The following is a 21400-nucleotide window of genomic DNA, read 5'->3' as shown; positions in this document are numbered from 1 at the left end:
GTGTTTCCATAGGGTTCTCCTAGGTAATTCACCTCTTCCATTGAAGGGTTCTCAGGATCATAGGCTTCTTCCTCAGATGAAGCTTCCTTAGTACTGCTTGGTGCATTTTGCATTCCGGACAGGCTTTGAGAAATCAAATTGACTTGTTGAGTCAATATCTTGTTCTGAGCCAGAATGGCATTCAGAGCATCAATCTCAAGAACTCCTTTCTTCTGATTAGTCCCATTGTTCACAGGATTCCTTTCAGAAGTGTACATGAATTGGTTATTTGCAACCATTTCAATCAGCTCTTGAGCTTCTGTAGGCGTCTTCTTCAAATGAAGAGATCCTCCAGCAGAGCTATCCAAAGACATCTTGGATAGTTCAGAGAGACCATCATAGAAAATACCTATGATGCTCCATTCAGAAAGCATGTCAGATGGACATTTTCTGATCAATTGTTTGTATCTTTCCCAAGCTTCATAGAGGGATTCTCCATCTTTTTGTCTGAAGGTTTGGACTTCCACTCTAAGCTTACTCAATTTTTGAGGTGGAAAGAACTTTGCCAAGAAGGCATTGACTAGCTTTTCCCAAGAGTCCAGGCTTTCTTTAGGTTGAGAATCCAACCATGTTCTAGCTCTGTCTCTTATAGCAAAAGGGAATAGCATAAGTCTGTAGACCTCAGGGTCAACCCCATTAGTCTTGACAGTGTCACAGATTTGCAAGAATTCAGCTAAAAACTGATGAGGATCTTCCAATGGAAGTCCATGGAACTTGCAATTCTGTTGCATTAGAGAAACTAATTGAGGCTTAAGCTCAAAGTTGTTTGCTCCAATGGCAGGGATAGAGATGCTTCTCCCATAGAAGTCGGGAGTAGGTGCAGTAAAGTCACCCAGCACCTTCCTTGCATTGTTTGCATTGTTGTTGTTTTCGGCTGCCATGTGTTCTTCTTCTTTGAAGAATTCGGTCAGGTCCTTTAAAGAGAGTTGTGCTTTAGCTTCTCTTAGCTTTCTCTTCAAGGTCCTTTCAGGTTCAGGATCAGGCTCAACAAGAATGCTTTTGTCTTTGCTCCTGCTCATAAGAAAGAGAAGGGAACAAGAAAATGTGGAATCCTCTATGTCACAGTATAGAGATTCCTTGAAGTGTCAGAGGAAAAGAAGAGTAGAAGACAGAAGTGGAAAATTCGAACTTATCAAAGGAGATGGAGTTCGAATTTTTGCATTAAGGAATAGTGTGTTAGTCCATAAATAGAAGGATGTGAGGAGAAGGGAAGTAATTTTCGAAAATTAAGTAGAAGATTTTGAAAACATTTTTGAAAAACATTACTTAATTTTCGAAAATGAAAGTGGGGAGAGAAATAAAATGATTTTTGAAAAAGATTTTGAAATTAGAAATCAAAAAGATTTGATTGAAAACTATTTTAAAAAAATGTGGTTAAGAAGATATGATTGGTTTTAAAAAAATGTGATTGAGAAAATATGATTTGAAAACAATTTTAAAAAGATTTGATTTTAGAAATTAATAACTTGGCTATCAAGAAAAGATATGATTCAAACATTAAACCTTTCTCAACAGAAAAGGCAACATACTTGAGATGTTGAATCAAATCATTAATTGATAGCAAGTATCTTTAAAAAAAAAAAGAAAGAAATTAATTTTGAAAACATTTGATTGAAAAGATATGATTTGAAAAAGATTTGATTTTGAAAAACTTTGAAAACTTGAAAAAAATTTGAATTGAAAACAAAATCTTCCCCCTTTAGCCATCCTGGCGTTAAACGCCCAGAATGGTGCACATTCTGGCGTTTAACGCCCAAAACCATACCCTTTTGGGCGTTAAACGCCCAACCAGGTACCCTGGCTGGCGTTTAAACGCCAGTCTGTCCTTCTTCACTGGGCGTTTTGAACGCCCAGCTTTTTCTGTGCAATTCCTCTGCTGTATGTTCTGAATCTTCAATTCTCTGTATTATTGACTTGAAAAGACACAAATTAAAAATATTTTTGGATTTTTAATAATAAAGAATAATCAAAATGCAACTAAAATCAAATAACAATGCATGCAAGACACCAAACTTAGTAGTTTGTATACTACTGACACTAATGAGAATGCATATGAGACACACAAAACACTTCAAGTCAATAAAATTCAAAGATCAGAGCACGAAAATCATCAAGAACATCTTGAAGATCACTAAGACACATGAATGAATGCATGCAATTGACTCCAAACTTAAGATGAGACACTAGACTCAAACAAGAAATTTTTGGGTTTTATGATTTTTTTTTTTGATTTTTTTGTGTTTTTCGAAAATTAAGTGGAAAAAGGTATCAAAATTCTTAATGAGAATTCCAGAAATCAGTGCAATGCTAGTCTAAGACTCCGGTCCAGGAATTAGACATGGCTTCACAGCCAGCCAAGCTTTCAAAGAAAGCTTCGGTCCAAAACACTAGACATGGCCAAAGGCCAGCCAAGCCTTAGCAGATCACTGCTCTAAAAGCAAGATTGATAAAAATCAACAAGCTCTTGTGATGATAAGTTGAAACCTCGGTCCAATGAGATTAGACATGGCTTCTCAGCCAGCCAGACTTCAACAAATCATCATGAAACTCTAGAATTCATCTTCAAGAATTTCGAAAAAAAAAAATACCTAATCTAAGCAACGAGATCAACCGTCAGTTGTCCAAACTGAACAATCCCCAGCAACGGCGCCAAAAACTTGGTGCGCGAAATTGTGAACAATACTTTTTCACAACTCTCATAATCCCCGGTCATGAACTCCAAAAACTTGGTAGCTCAATTCCATGGCATTACACAACTTCGCACAACTAACCAGCAAGTCCACTGGGTCGTCCAAGTAATAAACCTTACGCGAGTAAGGGTCGATCCCACGGAGATTGTTAGTATGAAGCAAGCTATGGTCATCTTGTAAATCTTAGTCAGGCAAACTCAAATGTGTAATGGTGATGAACGAAAATAACATAAAAGATAAAGATAGAGATACTTATGTAATTCATTGGTAGGAACTTCAGATAAGCGCATGAAGATGCCTTCCCTTCCGTCTCTCTGCTTTCCTACTGTCTTCATCCAATCCTTCTTACTCCTTTCCATGGCAAGCTCGTGTAGGGTTTCACCGTTGTCAATGGCTACCTCCCATCCTCTCAGTGAAAACGATTGCATATGCTCTGTCACAGCACGCGGAATTCAGCTGTCGGTTCTCGGTCAGGCCGGAATAGAATCCATCGATTCTTTTGCGTCTGTCACTAACGCCCCGCCTGCTAGGAGTTTGAAGCACGTCACAGTCATTCAATCATTGAATCCTACTCAGAATACCACAGACAAGGTTTAGACCTTCCGGATTCTCTTGAATGCTGCCATCAGTTCTCGCCTATACCACGAAGACTCTGATCTCACGGAATGGTTGGCTCGTTTGTCAGGCGAGCACTCGGTTGTCAGGCGATCAACCATGCATCGTGCAATCAGGAATCCAAGAGATATTCACTAGAGCCTTGGTTGCTTGTAGAACAAAAGTGGTTGTCAGTCACCTTGTTCATAAGTGAGAATGATGATGAGTGTCACGGATCATCACATTCATCAAGTTGAAGAACAAGTGATATCTTAGAACAAGAACAAGCGGAATTGAATGGAAGAACAATAGTAATTGCATTAATACTCGAGGTACAGCAGAGCTCCACACCTTAATCTATGGTGTGTAGAAACTCCACCGTTGAAAATACATAAGCATAAGGTCTAGGCATGGCCGAATGGCCAGCCTCCCAATGATCTAAGATAGCATAAAACACGAAGATAGCTACCCAGATCTCCCAATACAATAGTAAAAGGTCCTACTTATAGAAAACTAGTAGCCTAGGGTGTACAAAGATGAGTAAATGACATAAAAATCCACTTCCGGGCCCACTTGGTGTGTGCTTGGGCTGAGCAATGAAGCATTTTCGTGTAGAGACTCTTCTTGGAGTTAAACGCCAGCTTTTATGCCAGTTTGGGCGTTTAACTCCCATTTGGGTGCCAGTTCCAACGTTTAACGCTGGGATTCCTGAGGGTGACTTTGAACGCCGGTTTGGGCCATCAAATCTTGGGCAAAGTATGGACTATCATATATTGCTGGAAAGCCCAGGATGTCTACTTTCCAACGCCGTTAAGAGCGCGCCAAGTGGGCTTCTGTAGCTCCAGAAAATCCACTTCGAGTGCAGGGAGGTCAGAATCCAACAGCATCTGCAGTCCTTTTTAGTCTCTGAATCAGATTTTTGCTCAGGTCCCTCAATTTCAGCCAGAAAATACCTGAAATCACAGAAAAACACACAAACTCATAGTAAAGTCCAGAAAAGTAATTTTTAACTAAAAACTAATAAAAATATACTAAAAACTAACTAGATCAAACCAAAAACATACTAAAAACAATGCCAAAAAGCGTATAAATTATCCGCTCATCAAGGGACTTGAGCAAAACTCTGAAAAAGGCTGACAAAAGGACTGCTGATGCTGTTGGATACTGACCTCCCTGCACTCGAAATAGATTTTCTGGAACTACAGAACTCCAAATGGTGTGCTCTCAACGGCATTGGAAAGTAGACATCCAGAGCTTTCCAGCAATATATAATAGTCCATACTTTATTCGGGAATTGACGACGTAAAGTGGCGCTCAACGCCAAGTACATGCTGCTGTCTGGAGTCAAACGCCAGAAACACGTCACGACCCAGAGTTGAACGCCAGAAACACGCTATAACTCGGCGTTCAACTCCAATAAAAGCCTCAGCTCGTGGATAGATCAAGCTCAGCCCAAACACACACCAAGTGGGCCCCAGAAGTGGATTTATGCATCAATTACTTACTCATGTAAACCCTAGTAGCTAGTTTAGTATAAATGAGACTTTTTACTAGTGTATTAGTCGTCTTTTGACCACGTTTCATCTTTGGTCTCAGTTTTGTTTTATTCTTCATCTTAGGAGGCCATTGATCACGGTTTGGGGGGGCTGGCCATTCGACCATGCCTGAACCTTTCACTTATGTATTTTCAATGGTGGAGTTTCTACACACCATAGATTAAGGGTGTGGAGCTCTGCTGTACCTCAAGTTTCAATACAATTACTATTATTTTCTATTCAATTCTCTTTTATTCTTATTCCAAGATATACGTTACACTTCAACTTGATGAATGTGATGATCCGTGACAACTCATCATCATTCTCACCTATGAACGCGCGTGACTGACAACCACTTCCGTTCTACCTTAGGCCGGACGCATATCTCTTAGATTCCCCAACAGAATCTTCGTGGTATAAGCTAGATAGATGGCGGCATTCATGGGAATCCGGAAATTCTAACCTTGTCTGTGGTATTCCGAGTAGGATTCCGGGAATCCGGAAAGTCTAACATTGTCTGTGGTATTCCGAGTAGGATTCTGGGATTGAATGACTGTAACGAGCTTCAAACTCCTGAAGGCTGGGCGTTAGTGACAGACGCAAAAGAATCAAGGGATTCTATTCCAACCTAATTGAGAACAGACATATGATTAGCCGTGCTGTGACAGAGCATAGGACCATTTTCACTGAGAGGATGGGATGTAGCCATTGACAACGGTGATACCCTACATACAGTTTGCCATGGAAAGGAGTAAGAAGGATTGGATGAATGTAATAAGAAAGTAGAGATTCGAGAGGAGCACAACATCTCCATATGCTTATCTGAAATTCCCACCATGGAATTATATGAGTAACTATTTACTATTTTATTTTCTGTTTATTATTTATTTTCGAACTTATCATAAACCATTTAATCTGCCTAACTGAGATTTACAAGGTGACCATAGCTTGCTTCATACCAACAATCTCTGTGGGATCGACCCTTACTCACGTGAGGTTTATTACTTGGACGACCCAGTACACTTGCTGGTTAGTTGAATAGAGTTGTAAGATTCTCTAACAGTGCCTGTAACTCTTTTGGTCCAACAATAACACTAAGCTGTTGGTACCATTACCAGGGATTATTAAGATCCCAATTCATCATACCATGATCTCTTTGGGGTATTTTTGATAGATCCAATATTTAAATTTCATACAAGTACAAAGAGACCAACTTTGAGGAGAATGAATCACAATTTCGCCCACCAAGTTTTTGGCGCCGTTGCTGGGGATTGTTCGAGTATGGACAACTGACGGTTCATCTTGTTGCTCAGATTAGGTAATTTTCTTTTTGAAAATTTTTCTTTTCTTTTTCGTTTTTTTCCAAAAATATTTTCGAAAAAAAAATAAAAATAAAAAAATCATAAAATCATAAAAAATCAAAAATATTTTATGTTTCTTGTTTGAGTCTTCAGTCAACTTTTAAGTTTGGTGTCAATTGCATGCTTTAAAAATTTTTTCTTGCATTTTTCAAAACTTCATGCATTCATAGTGTTCTTCATTATCTTCAAGTTGTTCTTGGTAAGTTTTCTTGTTTGATCTTGATGTTTTCTTGTTTTGTGTTGTTTGTTGTTTTTCATATGCATTTTTCGTTTGTTAGAGTCCATGCATGAAAGATTTCTAAATTTGGTGTCTTGCATGTTTTCTTTGCATAAAAATTTTTTCAAAAATATGTTCTTGATGTTCATCATGATCTTCAAAGTGTTCTTGGTGTTCATCTTGACATTCATAGTGTTCTTGCATGCAACTTGTGTTCTGATCCAAAATTTTCATGTTTTGGGTCATGTTTGTGTTTTTCTCTCTCATAATTAAAAAATTCAAAAATAAAAAATATATCTTTTCCTTATTTCTCTCCAAATTTTTGAAAATTTGAGTTGACTTAGTCAAAAATTTTCAAAATTAGTTGGTTCTTACAAGTCAAGTCAAATTTTCAATTTTAAAAATCTTATCTTTTCAAAATCTTTTTCAAAAATTATATCTTTTTCATTTTTTTTCTATTTTTTCGAAAATTTCAAAAATATTTTTCAAAATATTTTCAAAATATTTTTCTTATCTTTATATCATATTTTCAAAAATTCACTAATAATTAATGTGATTGATTCAAAAATTTGAAGTTTGTTACTTTCTTGTTAAGAAAGGTTCAATCTTTAAGTTCTAGAATCTTATCTTGTAGTTTCTTATTAGTGAAGTAAGTAATTTCAAATTTTTGAATTAAATCTTTTTATCTTTTATCATATCTTTTTCAAAAATTTTATCTTTTTCAAAATTTGATTTCAAAATATCTTATCTAACTTCTTATCTTCTAATCTTTTCAAATTTGATTTTAATATCTTTTTCAACTAACTATTTGACTTTTTGTTTGTTTCTTATCTTTTTCAAAACCACCTAACTACTTTTCCTTCTCTAATTTTCGAAAATATCTCATCCCTTTTCAAAAATTCTTTTTTGTTTTAAATTTTAATGTTAATCATATCTTATCTTTAATTTTCAAAATTACTAACTCCTTTTCAAAAATTAATTTTCAAATTCTCCCTCTCTTTTCTTATTTTATTTAATTATTTATTTACTAACACTTCTCTTCACCTCTCTTCATCTAAAAATCCGAACCCATTCTTCTTCACTCTTCTCCCCTTTCTTCTTTTACTAATATAAAGGAATCTCTATACTGTGACATAGAGGATTCCTCTTTCTTTTCTTGTTTTCTTCTCTTTCATATGAGCAGGAACAAGGACAAAAGTACTCTTGTTGAAGCTGATCTTGAACCTGAAAGGACTTCGAAGAGGAAACTAAGAGAAGCTAAACTACAACAATCCAGAAGTAACCTTTCAGAAATTTTCGAACAAGAGAAGGAGATGGCAGCCGAACCCAATAATGATAATGCAAGAAGGATGCTTGGTGACTTTACCAAACCCACGTCCAAATTTGATGGAAGAAGCATCTCCATTCCTGCCATTGGAGCCAACAATTTTGAGTTTAAGCCTCAACTAGTTGCTTTAATGCAACAGAACTGCAAGTTTTATGAACTTCCATCTGAAGATCCTTACCAGTTTTTAACTGAGTTCTTGTAGATTTGTGAGACTGTAAAGATGAATGGAGTTGATCCTGAAGTCTACAGACTCATGCTTTTCCCTTTTGCTGTAAGAGACAGAGCTAGAATATGGTTGGATTCACAACCTAAGGATAGCCTGGACTCCTGGGATAAGCTGGTCACGGCCTTCTTGGATAAATTCTTTCCTCCTCAAAAGCTGAGCAAGCTTAGAGTGGATGTTCAGACCTTCAAAAAAAAAGATGGTGAATCCCTCTATGAAGCTTGGAAAAAATACAAGCAGTTGACCAAAAGGTGTCCATTTGACATGTTTTCAAAATGGACCATATTAGATATATTCTATTATGGTCTATCTGAGTTTTCGAAAATGTTATTGGACCATTCTGCAGGTGGATCCATCCACCTAAAGAAAACACCTGCAGAAGCTCAAGAACTCATTGACATGGTTGCAAATAACCAATTTATGTACACTTCTGAGAGGAATTCCGTGAATAATGGGACACCTCAGAGGAAGGGAGTTCTTGAAACTAATGCTCTGAATACCATATTGGCTCAGAACAAAGTGTTGACTCAGCAAGTCAACATGATCTCTCAAAGTCTGAATGGATGGTAAAATGCATCCAACAGTACTAAAGAGGCAGCTTCTGAAGAAGCTTATGATCCTGAGAACCCTGCAATGGCAGAGGTTAATTACATGGGTGAACCTTATGGAAACACCTATAATTCATCATGGAGAAATCATCCAAATTTTTCATGGAAGGATCAACAAAATCCTCAACAAGGCTTTAACAATGGTGGACGCAATAGGCTGAGCAATAGCAAGCCTTTTCCATCATCTTCTCAGCAACAGACAGAGAATTCTGAACAAAACACTTCTAATTTAGCCAATCTAGTCTCTGATCTGTCAAAGGCCACTTTCAGTTTCATGAGTGAAACAAGATCCTCCATCAGAAATCTGGAGGCACAAGTGGGCCAGCTGAGTAAGAAAGTCATTGAAACTCCTCCCAGTATTCTCCCAGGCAATACAGAAGAGAATCCAAAAGGAGAGTGCAAAGCCATTGATGTAATCAATATGGCCGAATGCACAAGGGAGGAGGAGGACGAAAATCCTAGTGAGGAAGACCTTCTGGGACGTCTCTCAAGTAAGAGGGAGTTTCCTATTAAGGATCCAAAGGAATCTGAGGCTCATATAGAGACCATAGAGATTCCATTAAATCTCCTTCTGCCATTCATGAGCTCTGAAGACTATTCTTCCTCTGAAGAGGATGAAGATGTGACTGGAGAGCAAGTTGCTCAATATTTAGGAGCTATCATGAAGCTGAATGCCAAGTTGTTTGGTAATGAGACTTGGGAAAGTGAACCTCCCTTGCTTATTGGTGAACTAGACATCTGGATTCAGAAAATTTTACCTCAAAAGAGACAAGATCCTAGCAAGTTCTTAATACCTTGTACCATAGGCACCATGACCTTAGAAAAAGCTCTATGTGATCTGGGGTCAGGGATAAATCTTATGCCACTCTCTGTAATGGAGAAGCTGGGGATCATTGAGGTACAACCTGCCTTGTTCTCATTACAATTGGCAGACAAGTCTTTGAGACAAGCTTATGGAATAGTAGAGGACGTGTTAGTCAAGGTTGAAGGCCTTTACATCCCTGCTGATTTCATAATCTTAGACACTAGGAAGGAAGAGGATGAGTGTATCATCCTTGGAAGACCTTTCCTAGCCACAGCAGGAGCTGTGATAGATGTCAACAGAGGTGAATTAGTCCTTCAATTGAATGGGGACTACCTTGTGTTTAAGGCACATGGCCATCCCTCTGTGACAAAAGAGAGTAAGCATGAAGAGCTTCTCTCAGTTCAGAGTCAAGAAGAGCCCCCACAGTCAAACTCTAAGTTTGGTGTTAGGAGGCCACAACCAAACACTAAGTTTGGTGTTAAGACCCCATATCCAAACTCTAAGTTTGGTGTTGGGACTATACAACATTGACCTGATCACCTTCTGGCTCCATGAGAGCCCACTGTCAAGCTATTGACATTAAAGAAGCGCTTGTTGGGAGGCAACCCAATTTTATTTATCTAATTTTTATTTTATTTCATTTTATTGTTATTTTGTGTTTTATTAGGTACATGATCATGTGGAGTCACGAAAAAAATATAAAAATTAAAAACAGAATCAAAAACAGCAGAAGAAAAATCGCACCCTGGAGGAAAGACAGACTGGCGTTCAACGCCAGTAAGGAGCATCTGGCTGGCGTTCAACGCCAGAACAGAGCATGAATCTGGCGCTGAATGCCAGAAACAAGCAACATTCTGGCGTTTGAATGCCAGGAATGTGCCTTGAGAAAAGCTAGCGCTGAACGCCAGTAACAAGCATGGAACTGGCGTTCAACGCCAGAAACATGCTACACATGGGCGTTGAACGCCCAGAACATGCTACACATGGGCGTTGAATGCCCAGAACGTGCATCACCTCGGCGTTTAAACGCCAGAATGGTATGCAAAGGCATTTTTGCATGCCTATTTGGTGCAGGGATGTAATTCCTTGACACCTCAGGATCTGTGGACCCCACAGGATCACCTCAGGATCTGTGGACCCCACAGGATCACCTCAGGATCTGTGGACCCCACAGGATCATCTCAGAATCTGTGGACCCCACAGGATCCCCACCTAACATATTCCCACCTTACCTCCTAATCCTATAACACTCTTCCCCATGTCACACTTCCCAACAACTTCAATCTCTCTTCCCAATTACCCCCTTCACCACTCACATCCATCCACTCTTCCCCATACACCCCACCTACCTTCAAAAATTCAAATTTCTTTCCCACCCAAACCCCCCTCTTCTACACCTTGGCCGAAAACACCATCTCTCACTTTCCTCCATTTTTCTTCTTCTTCTTCTTCTCTTCTTTCTTCTCTTGCTCGAGGGCGAGCAATATTTTAAGTTTGGTGTGGTAAAAGCATAAGCTTTTTATTTTTCCATTACCATCAATGGCACTTAAGGCCGGAGAATCCTCTAGAAAAGGAAAAGGGAAGACAAAAGCTTCCACCTCCGAGTCATGGGAGATGGAAAGATTCATCTCCAAAAGCCATCAAGACCACTTCTATGATGTTGTGGCAAAGAAGAAGGTGATCCCTGAGGTCCCTTTCAAGCTCAAGAAAAATGAGTATCCGGAGATCCGACATGAGATCCGAAGAAGAGGTTGGGAAGTCCTAACCAACCCCATGCAACAAGTCGGAATCTTAATAGTTCAAGAGTTCTATGCCAATGCATGGATCACTAGGAACCATGATCAAAGTATGAACCCGAGTCCAAAAAATTATCTCATAATGGTTCGGGGAAAATACCTAGATTTTAGTCCGGAGAATGTGAGGTTGGCATTCCACTTGCCCATGATGCAAGGAGATGTACGCCCCTACACTAGAAGGGTCAACTTTAATCAAAGGTTGGACCAAGTCCTAATGGACATATGTGTGGAAGGAGCTCAATAGAAAAGAGACTCCAAAGGCAAGCCAGTTCAACTAAGGAGACTGGACCTCAAGCCTGTGGCTAGAGGATGGTTGGAGTTCATTCAACGCTCCATCATTCCCACTAGCAACCGATCTGAAGTTACTGTAGATTGGGCCATCATGATTCATAGCATCATGATTGGAGAGGAAGTTGAAGTTCATGAAGTCATCTCCAATGAAATCTACAAAATAGCCGAAAAGCCCTCCACCATGGCAAGGCTAGTGTTTCCTCACCTTATTTGCCATCTATGTTACTCAGCTGGAGTTATCATAGAAGGAGACATCTCCATTAAAGAGGATAAGCCCATCACCAAGAAGAGGATGGAGCAAGCAAGAGAGACCCTCCACGGATCTCAAGAGATGCATGAGGAAGCTCATCATCAAGAAATCCCTGAGATGCCTCACGGGATGCACTTTCCTCCCAACAACTATTGGGAACAACTCAACACTTCCTTAGAAGATTTGAGCTACAATGTGAACAACTAAGGGTGGAACATCATGAGCACTCCATCATTCTCCATGAAATAAGAGAAGATCAAAGAGCAATGAGGGAGGAGCAACAAAGGCAAGGAAGGGACATAGAAGAGCCTAAGGACATTGTTGGTCCTTCAAGAAGAAGATGCCACTAAGGTGGATTCATTCCTTGTTCTTATTTCTTTCTGCTTTTCGGTTTTTTATGTTGTGTTTATCTATGTTTTGTGTCTCTACTTCATGATCATTAGTATGTAGTAACTATGTCTTAAAGCTATGAATAAAATTCATTAATCCTTCACCTCTCTTAAAAGAAAAATGTTTTAATTCAAAGGAACAAGAAGTACATGAATTTCGAATTTATCCTTGAATTTAGTTTAATTATATTGATGTGGTTACAATACTTTTTGTTTTTTGAATGAATGCTAAAACAGTGCATATTTTTTATCTTGTTGTTTATGAATGTTAAAACTGTTGGCTCTTGAAAGAATAATGAACAAAGAGAAATGTTATTGATGATCTGAAAAATCATAAAATTGATTCTTGAAGCAAGAAAAAACAGTGAATAAGCAAAAGCTTGCGAAAAAAAAAGTGGCAAAAAAAATAGAAAGAAAAAGAAAAAGCAAGCAGAAAAAGCCAATAGCCCTTAAAACCAAAAGGCAAGAGTAAAAAGGATCCAAGGCTTTGAGCATCAATGGATAGGAGGGCCCAAGGAAATAAAATCCAGGCCTAAGCGGCTAAACTAAGCTGTCCCTAACCTTGTGCTTGTGTCATGCAGGTCCAAGTGAAAAGCTTGAGACTGAGTGGTTAAAGTCGTGATCCAAAGCAAAAGAGTGTGCTTAAGAGCTCTGGACACCACTAACTGGGGACTCTAGCAAAGCTGAGTCACAATCTGAAAAGGTTCACCCAGTTATGTGTCTATGGCATTTATGTATCCGGTGGTAATACTGGAAAACAAAATGCTTAGGGCCACGGCCAAGACTCATAAGTAGCTGTGTTCAAGAATCAACATACTTAACTAGGAAAATCAATAACACTATCTAAACTTCTAAGTTCCTAGAGAAGCCAATCATTCAAAACTTCAAATGAAAAAGTGGGATGCCAAAACTATTCAGAGGCAAAAAGCTACAAGTCCCGCTCATTTAATTAGAACTAATATTCATTGATATTCTAAATTTATAATATATTCTCTTCTTTTTATCTTATTTGATTTTCAGTTGCTTGGGGACAAGCAACAATTTAAGTTTGGTGCTGTGATGAGCGGATAATTTATACGCTTTTTGGCATTGTTTTTAGGTAGTTTTTTTAGTAAGTTCAAGCTACTTTTAGGGATGTTTTCATTAGTTTTTATGTTAAATTCACATTTCTGGACTTTACTATGAGTTTGTGTGTTTTTCTATAATTTCAGGTAATTTCTGGCTGAAATTGAGGGACTTGAGCAAAACTCTGAAAAAGGCTGACAAAAGGACTACTGATACTGTTGGATTCTGACCTCCCTGCACTCGAAATAAATTTTCTGGAGCTACAGAACTCCAAATGGCGCGCTCTTAACGGCGTTGAAAATTAGACATCCAGAGCTTTTCAGCATTATATAATAGTCCATACTTTATTCGAGAATTGACGACGTAAAGTGGCGCTCAACGCCAAGTACATGCTGCTGTCTGGAGTCAAACGCCAGAAACATGTCACGACCCGGATTTGAACGCCAGAAACACGCTATAACTCGGCGTTCAACTCCAATAAAAGCCTCAGCTCGTGGATAGATCAAGCTCAGCCCAAACACACACCAAGTAGGCCCCAGAAGTGGATTTATGCATCAATTACTTACTCATGTAAACCCTAGTAGCTAGTTTAGTATAAATAAGACTTTTTACTAGTGTATTAGTCGTCTTTTGACCACGTTTCATCTTTGGTCTCAGTTTTGTTTTATTCTTCATCTTAGGAGGCCATTGATCACGGTTTGGGGGGGCTGGCCATTCGGCCATGCCTGAACCTTTCACTTATGTATTTTCAACGGTGGAGTTTCTACACACCATAGATTAAGGGTGTGGAGCTCTGCTGTACCTCAAGTTTCAATACAATTACTATTATTTTCTATTCAATTCTCTTTTATTCTTATTCCAAGATATATGTTACACTTCAACTTGATGAATGTGATGATCCGTGACAACTCATCATCATTCTCACCTATGAACGCGCGTGACTGACAACCACTTCCGTTCTAGCTTAGGCCGGGCACATATCTCTTAGATTCTCCAACAGAATCTTCGTGGTATAAGCTAGATAGATGGCGGCATTCATGGGAATCCGGAAAGTCTAACCTTGTCTGTGGTATTCCGAGTAGGATTCCGGGAATCCGGAAAGTCTAACCTTGTCTATGGTATTCTGAGTAGGATTCTGGGATTGAATGACTGTGACGAGCTTCAAACTCCTGAAGGCTGGGCGTTAGTGACAGACGCAAAAGAATCAAGGGATTCTATTCCAACCTGATTGAGAACCGACAGATGATTAGCCGTGCTGTGACAGAGCATAGGACCATTTTCACTGAGATGATGGGATGTAGCCATTGACAACGGTGATGCCCTACATACAACTTGCCATGGAAAGGAGTAAGAAGAATTGGATGAATGTAATAAGAAAGTAGAGATTCGAGAGGAGCACAGCATCTCCATATGCTTATCTGAAATTCCCACCATGGAATTATATGAGTAACTATTTACTATTTTATTTTCTGTTTATTATTTATTTTCGAACTTATCATAAACCATTTAATCTGCCTAACTGAGATTTACAAGGTGACCATAGCTTGCTTCATACCAACAATCTCTGTGGGATCGACCCTTACTCACGTAAGGTTTATTACTTGGATGACCCAGTACACTTGCCGGTTAGTTGAACGGAGTTGTAAGATTCTCTAACAGTGTCTGTAACTCTTTTGGTCCAACAATAACACTAAGCTGTTGGTACCATTACCAGGGATTATTAAGATCTCAATTCATCATACCATGATCTCTTTGGGGTATTTTTAATAGATCCAATATTTAAATTTCATACAAGTACAAAGAGACCAACTTTGAGGAGAAAGAATCACAATTTCGCCCACCATCTCTCTCAATCATTGGTAATTTTTTTTCTTTTTTGGTCAAGTGGATTGGAAAACCTCCAATTCTAAATACCCCAGTTAGATTGGACAACCCCCAATTTTAAGTACCACACAACACATTTATACACTCCTCACACACTTACCAAATTTTTTCTCCTCTATTGTATTCGGTAGGATTTAAACTCCAAAACTTTTAAAATAAGGAGGAAAAGATATGGCATGTAAGTTACTGGCTCATTGGCCAATCGTCGATATGGACATCAATGAAATTCCCTTAAGAATATGTTCATGTAGTAACTGAACTCAATAAAACAAAGAATAATTCCCTTTTACTTTAACCCTGAAATAAACATCTATAGTTATGTTTTATTACATCTATTATCTATTATAAAAATAACGTCAAAGTCAATAATTGCATAACCTGTTCAATACTCCCATTTTGAATTCCTAACCCTTTATCCCCCTTAAGGCTTTCGGTTTTGTTTCTTTTCTCTCAATCATTAGTGCGTGGTTCTCTTTATATATAGTCAAGTAATTTTGTTAATCAATAGTTGCAATTAATTAGAGTAGCTATAAAGAAATAACGAAAATTTCAAAATCTGTTGTTAGTTGGCCTTGACCCCCTTAATCAGATGTGCAGATAATACCTAGAATTATTTTTCAACGACCTTTTATTTTATGGGTTTAGTTAATGTGTTCTAAAATATATGATAAATTTATTATTAATACAAAATTTTAAATATTTTTATTTAATTAAGATAAAATAAATGTATTAAAAATTTGAATTTTTTTATATTTTTAATAAATCTTTTTTATTAATAATAAATTTATTATATATTATTAAAATACATGTTAATAAAAGTACGTATTAACTAAATTCTTATTTTATATTATTATATATTTATAGCTATTCGGATTTCCGAAAATGCAATTAGATATACTTTCTCAGTTTCATGTTCTGCTGCCGCCCAAAATCTTAGACGCGGTCAACAAATCTTAACAGAAAACCGCGTTGACATATTTTTCTGCTTTCAGTTCTAACTTCTAAGGGACGAGACTATTATTATTTTTTCTTTTTTTTTTATAATATTCAATAGTACTTGCTTCTATAATCATGCTCAAACCAACCAAAAACGAACATCATGACATGTTAGTTATATTAGATGCACCCACAGTATTAATTGTTCAAAGCGAAAGCGAATTTGTAGCTAAGAAACACTATTATTATGATTATTAGCTGCTAGGGCACATGCATGCAGTTGACTAGTATGTGAAAATCGACCAAAATTCCTACAATTTAACACTTTTGTAATCTCAATATATATAAATTAAAGTTGTTAATATCATAGTTATATTATTATACTATTTTTGCTATTAATTTAATGAAGTCCCGAGACTTGCAACGCTTTTCTTCACATGTCAGGATAATATAGTGGTGCTTTACAAATTTAGGTAGCATGAAATTACGTTAACAATGTTTAGTTTATTATTAAATAATAACTGAGTATTTAAAACAAGAATAAAATATGTTTTTTATTTCTAATATTTTTAAAAATTTTAAAAATACTTTTAACGTTTAATTCGATTCAATTTTATTTTTAACGTTTGAAATAATTTTAAATTTTATCATTACTATTAAATTATAAATAGTCAACAATTAGTCAATATTTTTATTCCAATTTTATCTTTTAACTTTTCTTCCTATCATCTACTCTTTCTCTTCTAAGTCTCTCAAATCCAGAAACCCTTCCTTTACTCTCTTCTATATATCTTTTTCATCATATCTCAATCGTCCCTCATTATAAAAAATACGCCGATTACTGTCAAATTTATCATTGAATTTAGTGGCTCACATTAGCGTTGGATTTACCCACAGTATCATGTGAGGGTTTTACTGTGGGATTCGTCATACCAAATAGTTACTAGCGGATAATCGTTTCCGACAATAAAGTCACCGGTAAATATTTGGCGGGAACACTAGACAAATAGGCGCTAAACGTAGCGTCTCCGATGGTAGACAGGATTAATGGAATGCTGCATTTTGGTGACTCGCAATACATTGCCGTCGGATTTAACTGCTGGTAAATCCTACAATAATCATACCCTAAATTCGAACTGCAAACCTTCTTCTCCTTCATTTTGAATTCGCTTTTCTCTCTCTAATCTCTCACCTTCCTCTCTCTCTCTCTCTCTAACCTCTCACCTCCCAATCTCTCTCTAATGCCCCTGCCACTGCAAACCCCTATCGTCACTTTTGCTCTTCTTCTTCTCGACGTGGTCATTAACTCCTGCTAATTTTACTTGTTAATTAAAGTAAGATTTGTGTTGATTATTGTAGAATAGTATTGATTATTTAGATTGCTTAGTGAAATCTCCATTAGGCATTTTTCATTATTGTTAATTTGTTCTTAATGTTTTACTTCAAAATTATTTTTTGGTGTTTTAATTTCGTTTTCAAGTTGTTTACTACTTTATATTAGAGAATGATTGAAGGCTGACTCAATTTTGGTAGTCCTAAAATACAATTATTCAAGTATTTTGATTTAAAATTTTGGTAGTCCTGAAATAATTTCCTTTGATTCGTTATCTTTCACCTGATCTCTGTTTGGATTTGAAATTTTTTAATTGAAAAAAATTGTTAACAAAGTTAAAATACTTTGAAAGTTAGAATATTTTAAAAAATTGTTAACAAAGTTAGAATGCTTTGAGAGTTAGAATGCAAAGTTAGAATGCTTTAAAAAGTTAGAATGCTTTGAGAAATTATTAGAATGCTATGAAAGTTAGAATATTTTAAAAAATTGTTAACAAATTTAGAATGCTTTGAAAAGAAAATATGATAAATAAAGTTAGAATGCTTTGAAGGTTTAGTAAATGTTTGAAACCTCTTGGTGGCTGGATTAGGATTTTAGGATTGATAGATATTTAGTTTGGATGGAACTCTTGGAAAGGTGGAGAAATTTAAATTTTAGGGGAGATTCTGTCGAAATTTTTTAAGATTCTATTTGATCTATCATTACCTTCTCTTTTACTTGTTTGATTACAACCATGTCATATTATTTATTTATGTATTTAACTAATTTTTGTTATTTATACATGATATTTTTATTTTTAGGAAACATTAATGTAATATATTTTAATATTGGAAAATAATTGTCCCTTTGCTGTGACTCAAACTTTATTAATATAATTATTGTATTGAGTGTGTGAATATGTTTTAGAGTTGGTGATTTTAGTTGTGCTTTGTTTAGTGCTAATAATATATTTACTATGCAAACATGACGATGGGTAATAGAGGTAGGTCGAGTGGGTCACATGGTTGTGGTAGAGGGTGTGCTTCCACAGAATCTCCCATGGTTGCCTAGTCATCGACCTCTATTCCGACTACCCCATCGACCCCTGTAACGTCACAGACAGGTCCAGCAAACCAGCAATTCATCATGTTCCCAAACCCAAACTACGTGTCCCTTTCTGCTATGCCCCCTGCAGATGCAGCGACAACATCGACAGACCCACAGTGGCCGATTCCTCTAGTGCCCCCCAGTAAGATGTCCCTCTACCATCGCCCGTCATCTGGCTGAGGATTTGGCCGGATGGCATGCAGTCGTGAGTACATACTAAATTTTATTCTTATGTTTGTTAATCTTAAGTTTATGCATTTCTATGTCTTTGTTAATATTAGGTTTTTTTCTGTGATGTTTGCATCAAACTCCAATTCTTGCACACAGGAGATCTCTGACGTCATTAAGTCGATGTACGACCACCTTTGGCCAACCTACACATAGATCCTGGATGAGGCCAGAGATAGATGGTTTCAGAAGTGAGCGGTAAGAACCCAATAAAGTTTAATTAATTAAATACATTTGAACTGTTGAATATTCCGACTAACTAATGTTTGTGAATCACTTTGTGCAGTTGAAATTCATATCGGATGCAGAACATAATCTCATTATCTGAAAGATTTACGACCACCGGGTAACGAAACTTTTTCTCATAATCACTTTGTATCTTAACCCCCTTAGATGTTTTAGACATCAATTCATTTAATTAAATACTACTTTCAAAAGAAAATATTTTGTGTTCGAGAATATAAGATATTTGAATATTAATTTGATTGATACTCTTGTTAATAATAAGATATTAGGTATTTATTATTTGACTTTTTTTTATTTGTTTATCATCACTGATAAATAGGTGATACCTTGTATCATATTAATGGAGCATCTCTGATTATCAAAATTGTTATTCTTTAGATATTATCATAAATTCTAATGTAATAATAGAGTCTTAATATCTTTCTTAAAATTCTATGACGTTTTTTGTTGCTCAAACTCTTTTATAAGAATATTATTTATAGTTTTTCCTAGCTTTTTGGTTTGCCTTCAAGTTCTTATAATTTTGTTTGCACCATGTTTTTGGGAAGTTCTATCTGCACCCAATTCCAGTAGTTCAGCCCTTTCAAGTAGTTTGTCCCTTTTGGCAAATCGTCCTATCTCCACAGTTTCTTCTACATTTTGTTCTAACAATTTATTTACTTTCTGTTTTGACAGTTTCGTCTATGCTCTGTTGAAGTAGTTCCATTTGTTATTTAATTTTTTTCCTTTATTAATTAAGTTGTAAACTCAAGTTATCACTTGAACTTGAGAGGAGATGTTAAAGAATATAAAGATATTTGAATATTAGTTATATTCATTTTGATTGATACTCTTGTTAATGATAAAATATTAGATATTTATTTTTTAACTTTTTTTATTTGTTTATCACCTATAAATAGGTGATATCATTTGATAATTAAGTTCGTTAGGTATACACTAAAATTAGTCACCATATATTTATGTATAAATATTAAATACATGTGTTGTTTCATTCATTTTAATATATATATATATATATATATATATATATATATATATATATATATATATATATATATATATATATATATATATATATATATATAGCGGCTGATTTTGGTGGTCGATTTTAGTGTACATCTAACATAATCAACAACAACTATTTCAAATTGTATTATACCCCATTCAATTTCTTCGCTTCTTTTAAATTTAATACTGTCCCGACGTTATTGATCACTTTGTTCTCATATTCAATAACAGAAACCATGACCTCATCCATGGTCGCCAGGGACGGATCTATGTACAGAGGTGTGGGGGCAAGCACCTCCACTACAATTTGGAATTTTTTTAGTAGTATATGATAATAATATTTATTTGCCCTCATTAAATTATTAAATTTGACCCCACAATAATTTTTTACTCAACTTTTGGTATTTAATTGTCAATTTAAAAATTTTATATTAGATATTCATTAGAATGATCAATTCTCAGATTTAAACGAAATTAGTGTTCTTTTTTAAAAATTAGCTCAAAGAAATATTATTTATCTTCTTTTCAAATTAGCTTTAATTTTTGCGTAACAACTGTATTAATTGAAAAATTTTTTTAACTATGAATATCAATAAGAGTCGGCTTCTAATTGTGTTGAGAAGTGAATTTCTAAATAATTGCTTAGTAATATATATGAAAAGAGAGAAATTTTGATGGTAGTGTTAAGAGAAAAATTACTTAATTTTTTAAAAATATAAAACCTAAAACAATAGAATTTTAAATTATATATTATTATTTAAATTACTATTTTAGTGTTTTAATTTGTATATTAAATATTTTGAAAGCTAATCATATTTTACAATAATAAAATATAATCATAACAATACTTATGCTATATGTACATAAAAAATAATTATCTATATAAAATATATATTAAAATATAAAATACACAATGAAAATAAATTAAACAATATATATATTTATACACAAATATATAGTGATTAATAGATAATTTAATATTTAATTTTTTTTATACACATATTATTTTATTATAAAAATTATTACTATGTTATATAAATTTTGCCCCCACTACTAAAATTTTTTGGATCTAGTCGCAACAAGAATCTAAAGCCTTGATTAGTTGTGTATAATGTAAATACACCACCACTTGCATGATTCTATATAAATGCAGCCAATCATAAACAACAACAATAACAGCAACAACAAAATTAATTTGGATTAATCTAATAGTTAGTTCACTAGTTCACTTAAATAAGTATCGAAGGTTTAAATTCTACTTTATATATGCAGTAATTTATTGGCCAATGACAAACACTTAAATAGAGTTCAAATCCGCAATAAATTAGTCCTTAATCTACTGAGAAGAAGAATACTATGAAAAATCAAAATAAACAATAACAACGACAGCAATTCTCATATTACAGTCCGACTGATTTTGGAGTTATTGTTAGACTCGATCGCAGTCTATCGATGATTTTGGAGGTATTAATAATTTTGCAATAAATGA

At 35.6% G+C, this 21400-nt stretch overlaps 1 non-coding gene across 1 annotated transcript; it reads left to right on the top strand.

The window, feature by feature from the left end:
* The first annotated feature begins 411 nt into the window (after positions 1-411).
* LOC130951100 (small nucleolar RNA R71) lies at positions 412-515 on the top strand. The gene has a single exon (XR_009073834.1). It is a non-coding gene; the product is annotated as a small nucleolar RNA R71 (small nucleolar RNA).
* Positions 516-21400: the final 20885 nt, after the last annotated feature.

This window comes from Arachis stenosperma, chromosome 1 (assembly GCF_014773155.1).
Source record: "Arachis stenosperma cultivar V10309 chromosome 1, arast.V10309.gnm1.PFL2, whole genome shotgun sequence".
Classification (NCBI taxonomy): domain Eukaryota; kingdom Viridiplantae; phylum Streptophyta; class Magnoliopsida; order Fabales; family Fabaceae; genus Arachis; species Arachis stenosperma.
Note: the sequence above shows the minus strand (reverse complement) of the source record. Positions and strands in the feature narration are given on the sequence as shown.